Here is a 20,773-nt window from a genome sequence, read left to right as displayed (position 1 = left end):
TGTGATGGCTTCTGTTCTGTTGTCTATAATTTGAAGACTCCAGCAGAATCACTGTGATGTAAATGTGTGTGCTCATCAGATTGTAGATGCAAGCTAGGGCTAGCTGCCCTGAGCGAGAGCACACACTCTAGGGGCGATTAGTGAAGCAAGTCATCAAATGCTTCAGATAGCTCTGTGTCCACTCACACGGGAGGCTTTAACCAGCACGACGGATGTTAGAGAGGCTAGCAGTGTCCAGGATGTGTGGATTCTCTGGAAATACTTGAAGAGCTTTTCCTGCCATTGCAGGGGCAGGATCCCATGCCTGGTGACTCATACCCTTAGAACAGCACGGTAGGTTTGACTCCTAAACGCTCCTGTAATCCAGCCACTGATTCAAAAAAGAGTCTTGACTGCCAGGTGCAATGGCTCAGGCCTGTAATCCCAGCACTTTGGGAAGCCGAGGCGGGTGGATCACCTGAGGTCAGGGGTTCGAGACAAGCCTGACCAACATGGTGAAACCTCATCACTACTAAAAATACAAAAAAATTAGCCAGGAGTGGTGGCAGGTGCCTGTCATCCCAGCTCCTCAGGAGGCTGACGCAGGAGAATTGCTTGAACCCAGAAGGTGGAGGCTGCAGTGAGCTGAGATCGTGCCATTGCACTCCAGCCTGGAAAACAGGGCAAGGCTCTGTTTCAAAAAAAAAAGAGTCTTTGGGTTTGACAAGATACTAGCTGAATCCTCACTGGAGACTAGGGTTTCATTTGTGTCAAGTGGAATGGAGTAGTACTGGAAAGGTCCTCAGAACACATTTGAAAACTGTTTCTGTACCTGCCTGCTAGTAAACATGATGTGCATGCGGCCCTATCTGGGCTGAGACTTGCTTCCATTGTGGCCATGATGTTGTGGGTCAGGACGTCTGTGGACCTCATCTGTTACCTACCAATGATTATAAACAGACAAATTGCCTTAGGTTGGTTCACAGTATTTTGTTTACATCCCACTTCAGAAAAAATCCTTCCAGCAAATATACCCGCATCTCCTTCCTTCCTCCGTGAGGGAAAAGTCCAGAGGTGTGGGAGTGGGGGAAGAGTCACCTCTGTCCCCTCTCCAGGTTTCCCACTAGCTGGAGGAAGCATCTCCCTCCTTTCTTTAATTTACAGGTTCATTTCCTGAGGCTCCTTTTTTGCTTTTCTTCCAGAGAGTAGCGTGTTTTCCACACAATGTGTGTTTGCTAATAAAAAGACCTACAAGTTTTCTCAAGCTAGGTAGTAACACATAAGCAATTGACTTTTTGAAAACCACTGATATCAAATGTGTAAAGCAACAGTGTCCTTTAAAATACAAGATAAGGGCTGGGTGTTATGGCTCACGCCTATAATCCCAGCACTTTGGGAGGCTGAGGCGGGCGGATCACCTGAGGTCAGGAGTTCGAGACCAGTCTGACCAACATGGAGAAACCTCTTATCTACTAAAAATACAGAATTAGCCAGGCATGGTGGTGCATGCCTCTAATCCCAGATACTCAGGAGGTTGAGACAGGAGAACTGCTTGAACCCAGGAGGCGGAGGTTGTGGTCAGCCGAGATCGTGCCACTGCACTGCAGCCTGGGCAACCAGAACGAAAAAAAGAAAAGATAAAATTGCAAAGAAAAAAAAATCTGGCCGGGCGCGGTGGCTCAAGCCTGTAATCCCAGCACTTTGGGAGGCCGAGACGGGCGGATCACGAGGTCAGGAGATCGAGACCATCCTGGCTAACACGGTGAAACCCCGTCTCTACTAAAAACTACAAAAAACTAGCCGGGCGAGGTAGCGGCGCCTGTAGTCCCAGCTACTCGGGAGGCTGAGGCAGGAGAATGGCGTGAACCCGGGAGGCGGAGCTTTCAGTGAGCTGAGATCCGGCCACAGCACTCCAGCCTGGGTGACAGAGCGAGACTCCGTCTCAAAAAAAAAAAAAAGAAAAAAAAAAAAAAAGAAAAAAAATCTATGTCATCATTATAGGGCAGTAACTTTTATGCTTATGTTTCTTTCTGAGGAGATTCTAAGTCCTGAAGAGTCAGTCTCAGAAATTACAATCCCCGCCCTCACGCCCTTTGGTCCAGGCTTTCGTCATATGTTGTCTACAGTATTATCACTGTCTAGATTGGTTTCTATTATTCCATAGTTATTTTTATTGAATGGAGGTACAGCAAAGTGCATCAATTTTAAGTGTACAGTTCAATGAATGTTGACATGGTTGTACACGCCTGTGGGCACCACCACACATCTCCAGCACCTCCAAAAGGCTGCCTCATCCCCTTCCTTGTCAATACCAAACCCCCAAAAGAATGAACTACTCTAACTTCTACCACCTTAGATTGCTTTCGTCATCTTGAATGTAATTGAATAAAACAGTATATACTTTTTGGCATCTGGTTTATTTGCTCAACATAGGGCAGTGAGATTCATTGACTCTGTGGCATAAAATGGTAACTTACTTTTTTTTTTTTTTTTTTTTTTTTTTCCGAGACGGAGTCTGGCTCTGTCGCCCCGGCTGGAGTGCAGTGGCTGGATCTCAGCTCACTGCAAGCTCCGCCTCCCAGGTTTACGCCATTCTCCTGCCTCAGCCTCCCGTGTAGCTGGGACTACAGGCGCCCGCCACCTCACCAAGCTAGTTTTTTGTATTTTTTAGTAGAGACGGAGTTTCACCGTATTAGCCGGGATGGTCTCGATCTCCTGACCTCGTGATCCGCCCATCTCGGCCTCCCAAAGTGCTGGGATTACAGGCTTGAGCCACCGCGCCCGGCCGGTAACTTACTCTTTTGTATTGCTGTGTGGTATTCCAATATATGAATATATTACAATTTGGTGATTCAGCCCTCTGTGGATGGACATTTAGTGGTTGTCAGCTTTTGGTTACTGTGATACAGCTGCTAAAAATGAGTACATGTCTTTCAGTGGACTCATTTTCCTTGGATAAGTACTAGGAATGGAATTGCTCGGTGTTAGTATAAATGGCGTCTTAAAGATTTTTATTTTCTAGTTGATTGTAGAAGCATGCACAAATACAGTTGGTTTTTGTATACTGACCTTCCTTCTAGCAACTGTGCTAAATTCATTTGTGAAATCTCATAGTTTATTTGCAGATTCTTTCAGACTTTCTATGTATATCGTCATGTCATTTGTGAATAATGACAGGTTTTTTTGGTTTCCAGTTTTTATTCCTTTCCCTGCTTTCTTGATAGTAATGGCTGGAACCTCCAGTACACTGTTGGGTATTGGTGGTGATGGTACATACCATTGCCATGTTTCTGATGTCAGGGGAAAGTATTCAATATTTCAGCATGCAGTTTGATGATATGTATACCTAATTAAAATTTTCTTGTGTTTTAGAATAATTTCGGAGTCACAGAAAAGTTCAGAGTCACAGAAAAGTTCTGCAAAAAGTGCTTTTTTCAGATGGATACTATTTTTGCAGTATTTTGTGAAAACTTTTTGCAGGTGGATACTATTATTATTATTATTATTTGAGATGGACTCTTGCTCTGTTGCCCAGGCTGGAGTTCAGTGGCACAATCTTGGCTCACTGCAACCTCTGCCTCCTGGGTTCAAGCGATTCTCCTGCCTCAGCCTCCTGAGCAGGTGGGACTACAGGTGCCCGCCACCACACCCAGCTAATTTTTGTATTTTCAGTAGAGACGGGGTTTCACCATCTTGGTCAGGCTAGTCTTGAACTCCTGACCTCATGATCCGCCTTCTTCAGCCTCCCAAAGTGCTGGGATTACAGGCGTGAGCCACCGCGCCCGGCACAGATGGATACTATTTAATGGATTCACAAATTCTCTATTATTGGTTTCCTTACGTTAACAGGTATTGATTTTTTTCAGGTGCTTTTTTGTATATTGAGATGATTACATGATTATTCTTTTAGTCTGTTCATGTAAAATTTGTGTTGATTGACTTTCAAATGTTATACTAATCTTGCATTACTAGAATAAACCCGGCATTACTGAGCAAAGTGTGAGGTCTTTTTTGGGTATATTGCCAGATTTGCTTTGTTAATATTTTGTTGAGGATATTTATATCCAAGCTTATTAAAGAGGTTGTCCAACAATTCTCTCTTTTTGCAATGTCTGTTTTTGAGTCTCGATATCGGAATTTTGCCCACCTCATAAAACACGTTGGAATACATTATCTTTTCCTTTTTTGTTGTTGTTGTTGTTGTTTTGAGACAGAGTCTCGCTCCATCGCCCAGGCTGGAGTGCAGTGGTGCGACCTCAGCTCACTGCAACCTCCATCTCCCATGTTCAAGCAATTCTCCTGCCTCAGCCTCCCGAGTAGCTGGGATTATAGGCATGAGCCACCACACCTGGCTAATTTTTGTATTTTTAGTAGAGATGGGGTTTCACCATGTTGGTCAGGCTGGTCATGAAGTTTTATTGTTTTAAAAAAAAAAAATTGAAGAAAACTAATATTTTTCTTTCTTCAATATTTTGAGTAATTCACTAGTAAAGTCATCTGGACATGGAGTTTTCTTTGTAGGAAGGTTTTATTACTAATCCAACTTACAGGACTATTCAGATTTTATTCTTTCTTCTCATCTCATATTTATTTACTTGTATTTTCCAAAGACTTTGCTGATTTCATCTAAACTATTCAAATTATTGCACAAAGATAGTTATAACATCTTATTATCATCTTATTGTTGTGGGATCTGTAGCAATATTCTCATTTTAATTCCTGACATTGGTAATTCATTTTTTTCCTCTTGAAAGTTTATTAATTTTTTTTTGTTTTAGAATAATTTCAGAGTCGCAGAAAAGTTCTGAAGATATACAAAACGTTTCCATATACCTCTCACCCAATTTGTTTATCCAATACTTTTGTCAAAACTAAGAAATCAACATTGATATGTTACTATTAATAAACTCCAGACTTTACTCATATTTCACCAGATATTTTCATTAGTGATCTTTGTTTCTTCCAGGATCCAATCCAGAACACTGCACTGTGTTTAGTTATTACTTTCTTAGGCTTTCCTTGTATTTCATGACCTCAACAGTTTTGAAGAGGACTAGTCAGATGTTTTGTAGAATGTACTTCAGATTGGGATGTCTTGTATTTTTCTCATTATAGGACTGGGGTGATGAGTTATTGGAAAGAAGACCAGAGGTGACGTTCCCTTCTCATCACGTTGTATCAAGGGGTACATACTACTTACATGACAGCATTGGTGATGTTAACCTGGATCACTTGGTTCAAGTAGTATCTGCCAGATTGCTTTACTGTGACGGTACTATTTTTGCCTTTCCATATTTTATTTTTGGAAGTGAGTCATTAAGTCCAGCCACACTCACAAGTTGAGTGAGGGCAGCAGAGGAGGATAAGATTCACTTCCTAGAATGGAGAGAATCTACACACATTATTTATAATTCTTCTTTCCCACTTATCAATTTATTCAGATATGTATTTATATCAGTATGGATGGATACAGAGCAAAACAGGAAAGGGTGGAGAATGGATCTGAAAGTAAAGAGGCAACTGACTGGCAATAGGTCTAAGCCAATATTACTTGTTTTCTAGTTTCTTTGAGATTCTGAACCCAGAGCCTAGACTAATGTGTCTGTTGGATGGCTGGATATGTGGCAAATTGATATTCTGTGTCATCCAGCTTTAAGACTAAGAACAGAAATGGCCTATTGTGTTATAGTATGTGGCAAATGCATGGGTGACACAGGAAGAGGAACTGATTCCTCCGTCAGGAGCACATTAAATTAAGAAAACTGAAGACACAGAAAAGAGTTTATGTGATCCATATGCCACACGCCCTTCCTGTCATGGTCCTAATGTAGCACAGAGAACCTCAACCCAGTGCTGACCGGAGTAGTTCAGTACTCAGTTCTCAGGATACTGAGGGGAGTGAGGAACAGTGGAGGGATGGGGGATGGAAGTGAAGAAAAACAACTTGTAAATGACAAGCTTTGTATGTATCCCCAGAGCTAAGTAGTGCCTTGCAGACAGCACCAGCTTGGTAAATATTTGCTGAATGAATGAATGACTTAGGGATTTGCTCAAACAAGGAGTAAGATTTCTGTGTATTTGGACGTTAAATAAGCCCCAACCAAATAAATGCAACTTTCTAAAAGTGAACAGACCTAAAAGGTTTATGATGTTGAAATCGTAAGGGAAGACCAAGCTGTAATTCCCTGACTAGGACATCAGATTTGAGGATGTGGGGGTGGGTGGTGAAGCTCTAGTTGACTGATACCAAGAAAACCGTGGGCAGTTCCCAAGCAGAGTGCCCTTTGTCAGCTTAGTAACATATAAACTTGTCCTAGTGTTGCTGTCAGCTGGTTTGAGGGGTGGGGGGCAGATTCCAGACTATTTTAGGGGTGTTAGGAAAGAGGTTCCTGGTCAGTATCTCGCAGGTAGATGCTGGAACCTGGATGAGAAAGATAGAGCTGAGACATATCCATCTCAGAGGGCTATTGGACTTTGTGGATATGTTAGCTGAAACCCTCAGAGACAACAAACAAAATCCATATAGGTGTCCTCACACACTGCAAGCTCACCGCTATAAACAATCAAATAAAGGCTGTGGGGACAGGAAGGGAAGCCTGCTTCATGCTCCTCTCTGGGCCTCGAGCAAACCAAACACCTGCACATTGCTCCCTTTCTTAACTAAGCTGACCCTTCCACTCTTTCTAATTTTATTTACAATTGATATTTTATTTATAAATATTTCTAATACCTGCTTAATTCACCCAGATAATCCAACAGAAAGCTCTTAGAATCACAGAATGTTAGATTTGCAGAAAACTGTATAAATTATCTAGTTCAACCTCCTTAATTTGTAGGTGAGGAAAGTGAAGCCCAGGAGGGAAATGCTTAGCTCAAGGGCACACGTTTCCTTAGAGTCAATCTGGGACTGTAACCTCAGTGCTAACGCCCAGTCAAAAGCTGTCTCTGTTATTCTGGTGCTGCTCCTCGACCTCGAGTAACCTCAGAGTAGATGCAACAGCCAGACCGCAGGCTGTCCTACCTTTCCACCTGCGGAAGCTCAGGAACTGACCGTGGAAAACTTATAGCCAATAAAAAATAAAAACGGGGCCAGACGCGGTGGCTCACGCCTATAATCCCAGCACTTTGGGAGGCCGAGGCGGGCGGATCACGAAGTCAGGAGATCGAGACCATCCTGGCTAACACGGTGAAACCCCGTCTCTACTAAAAAAAAAACTACAAAAAACTAGCGGGGCGAGGTGGCGGGCGCCTGTAGTCCCAGCTACTCGGGAGGCTGAGGCAGGAGAATGGCGTAAACCCGGGAGGCGGAGCTTGCAGTGAGCTGAGATCTGGCCACTGCACTCCCGCCCCGGCGACAGAGCGAGACTCCGTCTCAAAAAAAAAAAAAAAAAAAAGGCTGATTAAAAAAAAATCATGTATCTAGCAAAAGGCTTCTTGGGGTTGGGAAAAACAGTATGTCCCATTAGAAGATAGAAATTGTGAACTGGCGATGACTCGAAGGATTGATACCATTCAACCGGCAACCCTCCCTCTCTTGATACAAGTTCCCCAAACAGGCTCTACGTTCTCGTCTCAAAAAAGGTGATGAGCACTGTCATCTACTACCAAAAATTAAACAGGATCTAGAATTTAATATTGAATCCCAGTAACATGGCAACCTAGTAGTAACTCAAAATTAAAATGCCCTCTGAGAACGAACAAACCTCACAGCATCAAAGCCCAGGCACCACTCACGTCCTAACCAAGCAGCCATGGCGGCCGCCATCTTGGATCCCGCAGCTCCCCAAGCGACCGAGGGATGAAAACCACAGACTCGCCGCGCGGTGGTCACGCCTGTCGTCCCAGCACTTTGGGAGGCCGAGGCAGGCGGATCACGTGAGGTCAGGAGTTTGAGACCAGCCTGGCCAACATGGAGAGACCCCATTTCTACTGAAAATACAAACATTAGCCGGGCGAGGTGGCGGCGTCTGTAGTCCCAGCTACTCAGGAGGCTGAGGCGGGAGAATCACTGGAACCCGGGAGGCGGAGCTTGCAGTGAGCTGAGATCCGGCCACTGCACTCCAGCCCGGGTGACAGAGCAAGACTCCCTCTCAAAACAAGCAAACAAATAAACAAAAACCCCACAAACTACAAAAGTAAACAACAGTAAGTGCAACATTTTGCAAGGGCTATGGAGAGATTCACAAGCTAAGAAATCAACACTGGAAAACTAAGCCCCCCAATAGAAGTAAAATGTGTTCATGAACTCACTCACAAAAATACACCCAAGAGGGACACTTGAAAATGAAATAAAAAAGGACTGAGTGGGTACAAATTGGGAGGAAAAAAAAAAGATTAAGTCAGGAAGGGAAAAGATGATAAATTCAATGATGAGCTAATGGAATTTGATGCCAGGCACCAGAGGCTGAGCTGCTCAAACAAGCATCAGCTCTTTTCTTCCTTTGAAGCCTGAGAAACAAATTGTGCCTATTTGTAAGATTTTAAATTCCAAAAAGGGGAGAGTACTCGAGTTAATAGCCATTGAAAGAAAAAAAAATTGAGTTGTTAGACTATTTTGCTGTTGGTCTAAATAAACTTTAAAAGTATGAACAACGATGTTCTTTCTACCTGCTGGGTGCTGGGGCAGGGTTGACAGGGAGAAGAATGGGAGACACAAAATACTCATAGAAAGGGGAATAGCTGCAGAACTGCGCCCACCATGGGAACCTCAGGAGAAGCACTACCAATCAAAAGTAAATAAAGCACATTTGTAAAAAGACTTTGTACTTTCATACATAGAATTATATTTCAGCCACTGAATTAATATATGCCACTTTCTTATTTGTGAACACATGCGTTATGCAAAGAGTTATTTCATTTTTAAACATAACTTTAAAAAAAGTATTTGGGGCCGGATGTGGTGGCTCATGTCTGTAATCTCAGCACTTTGGCAGTCCGAGGTGGGTGGATCACCTGAGGTCAGGAGTTCGAGACCCACCTGAACAACCCTGGTGAAACCCTGTCTCTACTAAAAATACAAAAAATTGGCTGGGCACGGTGGCTCACGCCCGTAATCCCAGCACGTTGGAAGGCCAAGGTGGGTGGATCACCTGAGGTCAGGAGTTCGAGACCAGCCTGACCAATATGGTGAAACCCCATCTCTACTGAAAATACAAAATTAGCTGGGCATGGTGGCACGTGCCTGTAATCCCAGCTCCTCAGGAGGCTGAGGCAGGAGAATCACTTGAACTCGGGAGGCAGAGGTTGCAATGAGCCGAGGTCATGCCATTGCACTCCAGCCAGGGCAACAAGAGCAAATCTCCATCTCTCTCTGTCTCTGTCTCTGTCTCTCTCTCTCTCTCTCTCTCTCTCTCTCTCTCTCTCTCTCTATTTTGTATATATATACACAAAATATACAAAAAATTAGCTGGGCATGGTAGCGGATGCCTGTAGTCCCAGCTACTTGGGAGGCTGAGGTGAGAGGATCACTTGAGCCCAAGAGTTTCAGGCTGCAGGGAGCCGAGTTCATGCCACTACACTCCAGCCTGGGCGACAGGGTGAGACCCTGTCTCAAAACACACAAACAAAAACTAAAAATAGAGCTAGCATCTGATCCATCAACCCCACTGCTAGGTATATACCCAAAAGAAAGGAAATCTGTATATCAAAGAGATATCTGCCCTCCCATGTTTATTGCTGTACTATTCACAATAGCTCAGATTTGGAAGCAACCTAAGTGTCCATCAACAGCTGAATGGATAAAGAAACCGGTCCATATACACAGTGGAGTACTATTCAGCCAAGAAAAAGCATGAGATCCTGTCATTTGCAGTGGCATGGATGGAACTGGAGGTCATTATGTGAAGTGAAATAAGCCAGGCACAGAAAGATAAACTTCACGTGTTTTCATTTATTTGTGGGAGCTAAAAGTAGTAAAACAGTTGAATCCCTGGAGATAGAGTGAATGATGATTTCCGTAGGCTGGGAAGGGTGATTGGTCAGAGGGAACTGGGATAGTTAATGGGTACAAAAATATAGTTAGAAACAATGGGACAGGCACCGTGCTCACACCTGTAATCCCAGCACTTTGGGAGGCCAAGGTGGGCTGATCGCATGAGGCCAAGAGTTCGAGACCAGCCTGACCAACATGGTGAAACCCTGTCTCTACTAAAATACAAAATTAGCTGGGCATGGTGGTGCGTGCCTGTAATCTCAGCTACTCGGGAGGCTGAGGCAGGAGAGTCATTTGAACTGGGGAGGCGGTGGTTGCAGTGAGCCAGTGGTTGCAGTGAGCCAGTGGTTGCAGTGAGCCAGTGGTTGCAGTGAGCCAAGATCACACCATTGCACTTCAGCCTGGGCAACAGGAGAGAAACTCCATCTCAAAAAAAATAAATAAATAAATAAATAAATAAAAAGAAACAATGGACTGGGTGCAGGGGCTCATGTTACCAGCACTGTGGGAAGCCAATATGGGAGAATGATTGAGCCCAGAAGTTCAAGACCAGCGTGGACAACATAGTGAGACACCATCTCTGCAAAACATAAAAAAAGGGCTGGGCTCGGTGGCTCAAGCCTGTAATCCCAGCACTTTAGGAGGCCGAGGCGGGCAGACTGTCTGAGGTCGGGAGTTTAAGACCAGCCTGGCCAACTTGGTGAAACCCCGTCTTTACTAAAAATACAAAAATGAGCTTGGCATGGTGGCGAGCACCTGTAATCCCAGCTACTCGTGAGACTGAGGCAGGAGAATCGCTTGAACTCAGGAGGCAGAGGTTGCAGTGAGCCCAGATCGAGCCACTGCACTCCAGCCTGGGCAACAAAGTGAGACTCCGTCTCGAAAATAAAAAAAAATAAAATAAATTAGCCAGGCGTAGGGGTGCACGCCTGTGATCCCAGTACCCAGGAGACTGAGGTGGGAGAATCATTTGAGCCAAGGAAGCTGAGAAGGCAGTGAGCCACGATCCGGTCACTGTACTTCAGCGTGGGTGACAGAGCAAGACCCTGTCTCAGGGGAAAAAAAATGAATGAATGAATAAAATCTGGTATTTAATAGCAAAATAGAGTGACTATAGTCAACAGTAATTTACCGTACATTTTTAAATACCTAAAGGAGTATATTTGGATCATTTCTAACACAAAGAAAAGATAAATGCTTGAGGTGATGGGTACTCATTTACCCTGATATGATTATTATACATTGTGCACCTGTATTAAAACATCTCACGTCCCCCATAAATATATGCACTTTTCTGTACCCACAAAAGTTAAAAATAATAAACTAAATCAGGACAGTGGCCATAAAGAAATAAAAGAAGAAAAAATAGTTGCCTGTTAGGACAACTGTAGGAAGCAGAGTTGGGGAGGCAACGCTGACTTGCATTCGAAAGGAAAGCATGATTTTTTTTTTTTTGAGACGGAGTCTCGCTCTGTCGCCCGGGCTGGAGTGAGTGGCCGGATCTCAGCTCACTGCAAGCTCCGCCTCCCGGGTTCCCGCCATTCTCCCGCCTCAGCCTCTGGAGTAGCTGCGACCACAGGCGCCGCCACCTCGCCCGGCTAGTTTTTTGTATTTTTAGTAGAGACGGGGTTTCACCGTGTTAGCCAGGATGGTCTCGATCTCCTGACCTCGTGATCCGCCCGCCTCGGCCTCCCAAAGTGCTGGGATGACAGGCGTGAGCCACCGCGCCCGGCCGAAAACGTGACATTTTTGAAAAGTTAGAGAATTGAAGGGCGTTTCCTTTTCTAATCGACTGTTACGATCAAAGTGGAATTTTTGTTGTTATCGCTCTTTCAGAGGAAGGACGTTCTACAAAATGAAACCCAGGCAGTAGAGGAAGATGATATTCTTCAAGAAATCTAGATCAAGAAAGTCGAGGTTCGCTGGAACCTTTTCAGAGAAGTTTCTTGTATAATCTCAGAATTTCGGGAGAGGCGCCATTAGCGGACGACAGTTTAAAGACGCTCCTTCCCACACGTCTCAAAGACAGTATCCAAGAAGGGGGTGTGGGGAAGGCAAATGGCCAAATAAAATTTGAATGGAGCTATATTGGCTTTTTGAAGCATAGTAGAAAAAAGTTTATCAGTGACATGCCAGCCAAAGAGAGGCTATTTTGGTAAGTGGTAAGTTGTATGGTAATGTTAAAAATAAATAAATGTGGCCAGGTGCGGTGGCTCAAGCCTGTAATCCCAGCACTTTGGGAGGCCGAGACGGGCGGATCATGAGGTCAGGAGATCAAGACCATCCGGGCTAACACGGTGAAACCCCGTCTCTACTAAAAAATACAAAAAATTAGCGGGGCGCGGTGGCGGCGCCTGTAGTCCCAGCTACTCGGGAGGCTGAGGCGGGAGAATGGCGTGAACCCAGGAGATGGAGCTTGCAATGAGCCGAGATCGGGCCACGGCACTCCAGCCTGGGCGACAGAGCGAGACTCCATCTCAAAAAAAATAATAAAAATAAAAATAAACAAACAAACAAACAAACAAACAAATAAATAAATAAATAAACGTATATTAATAATGGCAATATAAATAAATAAGTATATGAATACCGGGTGACCTGTCAGGACTGCCTGTGTACTCTACCATGGGGGCCAGGATGTTTCTGCTACATTTCATGAAGTAAGTATCTCATTGGCAGCTAAGATGCTCAGAGCAGCAAAGCCATGAAACAAAATCTGATATTTAAATGATTCTTTCCAACACTACAAAACCTTGGGATCGATTCTCACAGAAGGGAAGGATTTTGAGGGCATTAAACAGGGTGGGTATATTTCTTTGGCTGTATCTCCCACACATATCTCCTTAGTCTTCCTTTTAAGACTTTCAACTCTGTTGTTTATTCTGCTGTTTTTCTTGTATTTTCTTTTTCTTTTTCTTTTCTTTTCTTTTTCTTTTTTTTTTTTTTTTTTTTTTTTTTTTTTTTTTTTTTGAGACAGAGTCTTGCTCTCTCACTCAGGCTGGAGTGCAGTGGTGCAATCTCTGATCACTGCAACCTCCGCCTCCCGGGTTCCAGCGATTCTCCTGCCTCAGCCTCCCGAGTAGCTGGGACCACAGGCGTGCACCACCACACTTGGCTGATTTTTGTATTTTTAGTAGGGATGGGGTTTCACCATGTTGGCCTGGCTGGTCTGAAACTTCTGACCTCAGGTGATCCTCCCACCTCAGCCTCCCAAAGTGCAGGGATTACAGGCATGAGCCACCACGCCCAGCCAACAATGCCCCTTTTATAGAGAGACATTATTTTCTGAATCCTGATTGATTTGGGAAACAGCTCACATGTGAGGTGTGCCTCTTCCTCCGCATCTCCAGGGAAAAAATGTGAGCTGAGTTTCCTCCTAAAGGCTGGCATTGAGATCTAGCTAGGAGAGCTTCCCATTTTTTTCCCCTTTCCCCCTTTTTTCTTTATTTCTAACTTACGTTTTGCAGCATTGGTAAGACAACAGGAAGCACTGGGCTTCCTCTCCAGGGCATTCAGCTGAAGGGATGTGCTTACCACATTGAAAACAGTAGCCGGAAAAGAGAGCACACACCCACCCTCCACAGCATGGCCTCTCCCCTCCTCCTTGCTCTCTCTGCCCTCCCCATGCCGGCCCCGTTTCCCCCTCAGTGACTGGGAGGCCCCACTGGGGTTGCACTGTGCAGGCCCCCCCTCCCCGGTGTCCATGCCAGCTTTATCCCCACTGAGATTTGATGTAACTGTATGTGTACCTTCCCATGTTCTCCTAGACAAAGGTTTTTGGAGGTCTGAAGGAAAGACGGTTTTTGAACCGTCATCTGCTAATACCATCTCTCTTAAGATTTTGAGATGATGCAAGGAACTTCTCTCAGTCTCAGCAAGATAAGGTGCTGTTATGTAAAGTTACTAAGGGTTAATCAGTCATTGAGACACAGACTCACTTAGTGTCAGAATTGCTCCTAATGTCCTTATATGTAAAATGGTTTGCTGTGTTGCCATTTATAAGCTAAACACCCTTGAAATAAGCAGAGGGAGGGATTACTGGTTGCAAACTCAGTGTGTACAGGGATAAGAGTTTTAAATATGATGCAATTAAAAAAAATTTTCTTTTTTTTTTTTTTTTGAGGCGGAGTCTCGCTCTGTCGCCCGGACTGGAGTGCAGTGGCCAGATCTCAGCTCACTGCAAGCTCCGCCTCCCGGGTTTACGCCATTCTCCTGCCTCAGCCTCCCGAGTAGCTGGGACTACAGGCGCCCGCCACCTCGCCCAGCTAGTTTTTGTATTTTTAGTAGAGTCGGGGTTTCACCGTATTAGCCAGGATGGTCTCGATCTCCTGACCTCGTGATCCGCCCGTCTCGGCCTCCCAAAGTGCTGGGATTACAGGCTTGAGCCACCGCGCCCGGCCAATTTTCTTTTCTTGACTAAGAAAATAGAGTCTAAGTCTGTCACCTAGGCTGGAGTGCAGTGGTGGGATCTCAGCTCACAGCAACCTCTGCCTCTTGGGTTCAAGCAATTCTCCTGCCTCAGCCTTCCATGTAGCTGGGATTACAGGCGTACACCACCACGCCCAGCTAATTTTTGTAGACAGGGTTTCACCATGTTGGCCAGGATGCTCTTGATCTCTTGACCTTGTGATCCTCCCACCTCGGCCTCCCAAATGCTGGGATTACAGGCGTGAGCCACCGTGCCCAGCCGCAATGCATTTCTTAAATGTATTTGATTTAAAATTAGCCGGGCGTGGTGGCTCTCTAAATGTCTCCTGCCTCTCTGAAATGTATAAAACCAAGCTGCGCCCGACCACCTTAGGTACATGTTCTCAGGACCAGTCATGGGCCATGGTCACTCATATTTGGCTCAGAATACATCTCTTCAAATATTTTACAGAGTTCTGGCCGGGTGTGGTGGCTCACGCCTGTAATCCCCAGCACTTTGGGAGGCCGAGGCAGGTGGATCACCTGAGGTCAGGAGTTTGAAACAAGCCTGGCCAACATGGTCTCTACTAAAAATACAAAATTTAGCCAGGCATGGTGACTGACACCTGTAATCCCAGCTACTCGGGAGGCTGAGGCAGGAGAATTGCTCAAACACAAGAGGCAGAGGTTGCAGTGAGCCGAGATCGCTCAACTGCACTCCAGCCTGGGGGACAGAGCAAGACTCTGTCTCAAAAAAAAAATTTATTTTTTCTTCCGGAGTTTGACTCTCCTTCAACAGAACCAACTTTGGACAGAAGGTCCAAAAAGCTGCTGAGGACAGTCTTTGCACCGATTGCACTGGCAGGACGATGGGACCTTGAAAACAAAAGCCGTGTCTGGAATGAGTGAAAGACACCGTGGTTTTGGGACCAATTACAGAAGACCTTTTTTTTTTTTTTTTTTTTTGGTGACAGAGTCTTGCTTTGTCACTCCAGGCTGGAATACAAAGGTACGATCTCTCGGCTCACTGCAACCTCCACCTCCTGAGTTCAAGCGATTCTCATGCCTCAGGCCTTCCTAGCAGTTTGGACTACAGTTTGGACTACTACGCGCCACCACGCCCGGCTAATTTTTGTATTTTTAGCAGAGACAGGGTTTCACCATATTGGTCAGGCTGGTCTCGAACTCTTGACCTCAGGTGATCCACCCGCCTTAGCCTCCCAAAGTGTTGGGATTACAGGCGTGAGCCACTGCGCCCGGCCTTCACCTAGTCTTTGTTCCCTGAGAAATGACATCTACAAAAGTTGGGTTCTACTTTTGAAAAACTTGGATCAGGTGATTATCTCAGAAATAGTTTCCTCCCTGGCAAGATGGTTTTCCTAATCAGTGCCCACACCCACCATGAACCATTAAAATCACGGTGAAAATCATGGTCCCCCTACGCCAGCCTTTGATCCTGATGGTTCAGCAGGAAGATGTTGCTTGGCTGAAGAAGGAACTGAGTGAGGTTCCTCTGGTGTTAATTACCTCCAAGCTATCACTACATCATGCTGCTGCCTTTGAACAGGCTCAGTGGAAGTGAGTGATCTTCAATCACTCTACCCAGCTACCCCGAGTAGCTGGGATTACAGGCATGAACCACCACACCCAGCCACCTTGAACAAATCTTAAGTGCTCTCAGCCGAGGGTTTTCTCCAAGATTAAGCGAAATTATCCACATAAAGCACTTAGCACAAAATAAGTGCTTGGTGCTTGTTGATGAGAATGAAATAGAAGGTGACTAGTTGGTGAGATGAGTTTTTTTTTCTGTTTTTGTGTTTTTGTTTGTTTGTTTGTTTGTTTTGTTGTTGGTGGTTTTTTTGGACAGAGTTTCGCTCTTGTTGCCCAGGCTGGAGTGTGGTGGTGCGATCCTGGCTCAACGCAACCTCTGCCTGCCGGGTTTAAGAGATTCTCCTGCCTTCTCCATGTCTGCCATTTAATCAGCAAACGTGCTGTTCAGCAACCACTAACCACTATCGGCTGACAGTTTGATAGGCTTGATAAAGATGACAAGTTGTTGAAGCTGTTTTCTCTTCTTTGCGTAATATTAATATCTTCACCACAGTTCTTGGGCAAATCATCTTTTTTTTTTTTTTTGGAGACAGGATCTCATTCTGTTGCCCAGGCTGGAGTGCAGTGGTGCAGTCATGGCTCCCTGCAGCTTCCACCTCCTGAGCTCAAGTGATCAGCCTCTTGAGTAGCTGAGCCTGCAAGCACATACTACCGTGCCTGACTAACTTTTGTATTTTTTTGTAGAGATGGGGTCTTGCTCTGCTCCCAGGCTGCTCTCAAAATCCTGACCCTCAAGTAATCTTCCTGCCATGGCCTCCCAAAGTGCTGAGATTACAGGCATTAGCCCCCACGCCCAGCCACCTTGAACAAATCTTTAGTGCTCTCAGCCGAGGGATTTCTCTGCGATTAAGGGAAATTATCCACATAAAGCACTTAGCACAAAATAAGTACTTGGTACTTGTCGATGAGGATGAAATAGAAGACGACGAATTGGTGAGAAGTGTTTTTTATTTTTATTTTTTGTTTGTTTTTGTTTTGGTTTTTTGGTTTTTTTGAGACGGAGTTTCGCTCTTTTTGCCCAGGCTGGAGTGCAGTGGCGCGATCTTGGCTCAACGCAACTTCTGCCTCCCGGGTACAAGATAGTCTCCTGCTTCAGTGCCCCAGTAGCTGGGATTATAGGCACCCGCCACCACACCCAGCCACCTTGAACAAATCTTAAGTGCTCTCAGCCGAGGGTTTTCTCCAAGATTAAGCAAAATTATCCACATAAAGCACTTAGCACAAAATAAGTGCTTGGTACTTGTTGATGAGGATGAAATAGGAGGTGACTAGTTGGTGGGATGAGGTTTTTTATTTTTTTTTCTGTTTTTGTGTTTTGTTGTTGTTGTTGTTGTTGGTTTTCTTGGACGGAGTTTTGCTCTTGTTGTGCAGGCTGGAGTGTGGTGGTGCGATCCTGGCTCAACGCAACCTCCGCCTGCCGGGTTTAAGAGATTCTTCTGCCTCAGCCCCGCCCCCCCCCCCCCCCCCCGCCCAGTAGCTGGGATTACAGGCATGAGCCACCGTGCCTGGTTAATTTTTTGCATTTTTAGTGGAGACAGGGTTTCATCATGTTGGGCAGGCTGGTCTCGAACTCCGACCTCAGGTGATCTGCCTGCCTCAGCCTCCTGAAGTGCTGGGATTATAGGCATGAGCCACCGTCCCTGGCTGAGAAGTATTTTTTTAAATAACACTTTTTTTCCCCCTAGCTCCATCATCTGTTTGCTTTGGCCATCACGACACCCACACTCTTAAAGAAGGTCTCCAAGGCTAGAAAGTTCTCCCACTCTAATTTGGGTAAAATATGAATATGTTTGCAACATACTGAGGCATGCCGTCTTCCTCATGTCCACCCATGGACTCCATGGAAATCAGAGGGCTCCATCTTCGGGAGATTTGCTTTCGTAGTGCTGGCTGCATCCTTAGCACTCTGTGGGTCCCTGATACAAGTGCTGGAATCTCTCGGGCTCAGTATTACTAAATGAGTAGCCAGCTGCATCATGCAGGGACCCAGCAGGAACCAGATGGCACGTTCAAACAAGGACAAGTCAGGAGGGTTTATAAAGGGACGATTCACAAAGGGGTGGTGAGGGAAGGCAGACCACAAAGGGTAATGCAATTACACGAGCTGGTGAGGCAGAGCTGTTACCCATGCTAGGCCCAGAGAAGACAGCCAGGGCAGCGAGTGGTTCCCAGACACCCAAGGCAGAGATTCGTGTGCAAAGAGCCGCCCTGAGACGAGTATGAGTTTGGTTGATAGGTGCAGCCAGTTTGAGACATATATACAGGGAGGAGTCAGGAGAATAAATACTCTCATCTCACTTTCTTCCTCCCCTCTAATTTTCCAAACCTCCCTCTAGGCAAATACCTCTGGAAGCCAAAGGCCAAGGGAGCCCATTGAGGCCAGCCTCCTGGGGCAGGGTGGAAAAGAGTGGGAAATGGATCTGGAGGGGCAAATGGAAGTTATCTGGCACATTAAATAAATAAAAAGTGATATGACCAGTGATACAAACCAAGGATTAGAGTTTGTCCAATTGCTTGCAACTGGGGTCCTTTAAAAAAATCGGCAGGTGCAGTGGCTCAGGCCTGGAATCCCAGCACTGTGGGAGGCCGAAGTGGGCGGATCACGAGGTCAGGAGATCGAGACCATCCTAGCCAACATGGTGAAACCTCATTTCTACTAAAAATACAAAATTAGCCGGGTGTGGTGGCGCATGCCTGTAATCCCAGCTACTTAAGAGGCTCAGGCAGGAGAATCGCTTGAACCTGGGAGGCAGAGATTACAGTGAGCTGAGACTGCTCCATTGCACTCCAGCCTGGCAATAGAGCGAGACTCCGTCTCAAAAAAGAAAGAGAGAGAGAGAGAAGGAAGGAAAGAAGGAAGGAAGGAAGGAAGGAAGGAAGGAAGGAAGGAAGGAAGGAAGGAAGGAAGGAAGGAAGGAAGGAAGGAAAAAAAGAAGGAAAGAAAGAATCAATTGAAATTGATCCCTAATTTAAATGCCTCTAGAAAAACCTTCAGCTTTTGTTTTATGACTGGATTTCCAAAATCTAAGTTACTGTTACTCATGTTCACAGACCAGTCTCTGACATGATTTATCTGTGATTCTGAATATTCTCCTGTCTGAATATTCTGGCATGTGGCAATTGGGGATGGCCCCCTACTTCCCACCCACTGAGGAAGAACCATGTGGTGCCCCACCTGGCTGAATGGGAGCTCTTAGGCAGACCACCATTCTGGCCCCACTGGAGAACGCTGGTAGCAGGCTTTGTGAGTCCTTCCCTTGCCAGTACGCTGTCCTATGGGTCCAGGTCGGAGTGGGAGAAGCAGGGAAAGGGGACAGAATTTGCTGGGGGAACCATGGCTGAGGACTGGAGGCAGAAAGCACCTTACCTATGTAACTTTCCACACTGAGAGAAACCTAGAAAATCATCCTTTTTTTTTTTTTTTTTTTTTTGAGACGGAATTTCGTCTTGTCGACCTGGCTGAACTGCAGTGGCACCATCTCGGCTCACTGCAACCTCCGCCTCCCAGGTTCAAGCGATTCTCCTGCCTCAGACTCCCAAGTAGCTGGGATTACAGGCATTCACCACCACACCCAGCTAATTTTTGTGTTTTTAGCAGAGAAGGGGTTTCGTCATGTTGACCAGGCTGGTTTCGAACTCCTGACCTCAGGTGATCCACCCACCTCAGCCTCCCAAAGTGCTGGTATTATAGGCGTGAGCCACTGCGCCCAGCAGGAAATCACCTTTGGATTCTTGTGATGGAAAACACTAGGAAGGAAAGCCCACAGCCTTCTAAAGTCACAGTCACAGGCAGGGCTGGAGCTCAATTTGCCATCCTCCCGGGCTGGATCCCAAGAACGGAAAGAGTGGTCAGCTACATGGTGTGACTTGAGGGGCTTCAAAAGGCCTGCTGAACCCCAAACGATCTCCCCCACTGGCCTGAGATTCTGTCTGAAGTTTCCATCATTTGAGTCATTTCTTTGTGCTAAGAATTTCTTTCCAGAAGTTGCCTGCTAAAATGTACATGCTGGCTGGGCGCGGTGGCTCATACTTGTAATCCCAACACTTTGGGAGGCCATGGTGGGCGGATCACCCTGAGGCCAGGAGTTCAAGACCAGCCTGGCCAACATGGTGAAACCCCATCTCTACTAAAAATACAAAAATTAGCCGGGCGTGGTGGCGGGCGCCTGTAGTCCCAGCTATTCAGGAGGCTGAGGCAGGAGAATCGCTTGAACCTGGGAGGCAGAGGTTGCAGTGAGCAGAGATCATGCCACTGCACTCCAGCCTGCGTGACAAAGCGAGACTCAGGCTAAGAAATAAATAAATGAATACAATGTACATGCAGCCATAGAAGGATATGGGACTTACTTTTCATTCATTTTGTTTGCTCAACATCTTACTTCCCTTCCTAGGTTTCAAGAGCTCTGCCCCCTCATGAGAATTTGGAGGACGTGGAGCCTATCTTCTGCCATAGACACCTCGCCAAGAGGTACAGCATGGCTGTGCCGGTCCTTCTTGTACTCAAGGCAGGGGCGCATGACCCAAGGTCAGGAGCTGGTGACACAGCAGAATTTAGGGAGCATTTATGTCAGCAGCGGGTGGCAGGGGTGGCTGCAGCCATGCTCCCACAGTCACTGCTTATGGCATGATTTGGGCTGAAGTCAGGAGTTCGAGACAAGCAGGTCCCAATTGCTACGCGGCATCTTCTGTTCCTGCCTATTTTCCAAGCCTGTTCCTCAGCCTTCCCGAGAGTCCAGAGCTTACCAATATTCTCTTACTAAATGCATAAGCTGCTTAAATCAGACAGAACCGTCTTCAGCTGCATGAGACAAGAACGCTGATTGATACAAGAGGGGACACATTGAC

This window comes from Rhinopithecus roxellana, chromosome 1, assembly GCF_007565055.1.
Source record: "Rhinopithecus roxellana isolate Shanxi Qingling chromosome 1, ASM756505v1, whole genome shotgun sequence".
Lineage (NCBI taxonomy): Eukaryota > Metazoa > Chordata > Mammalia > Primates > Cercopithecidae > Rhinopithecus > Rhinopithecus roxellana.
Note: the sequence above shows the minus strand (reverse complement) of the source record.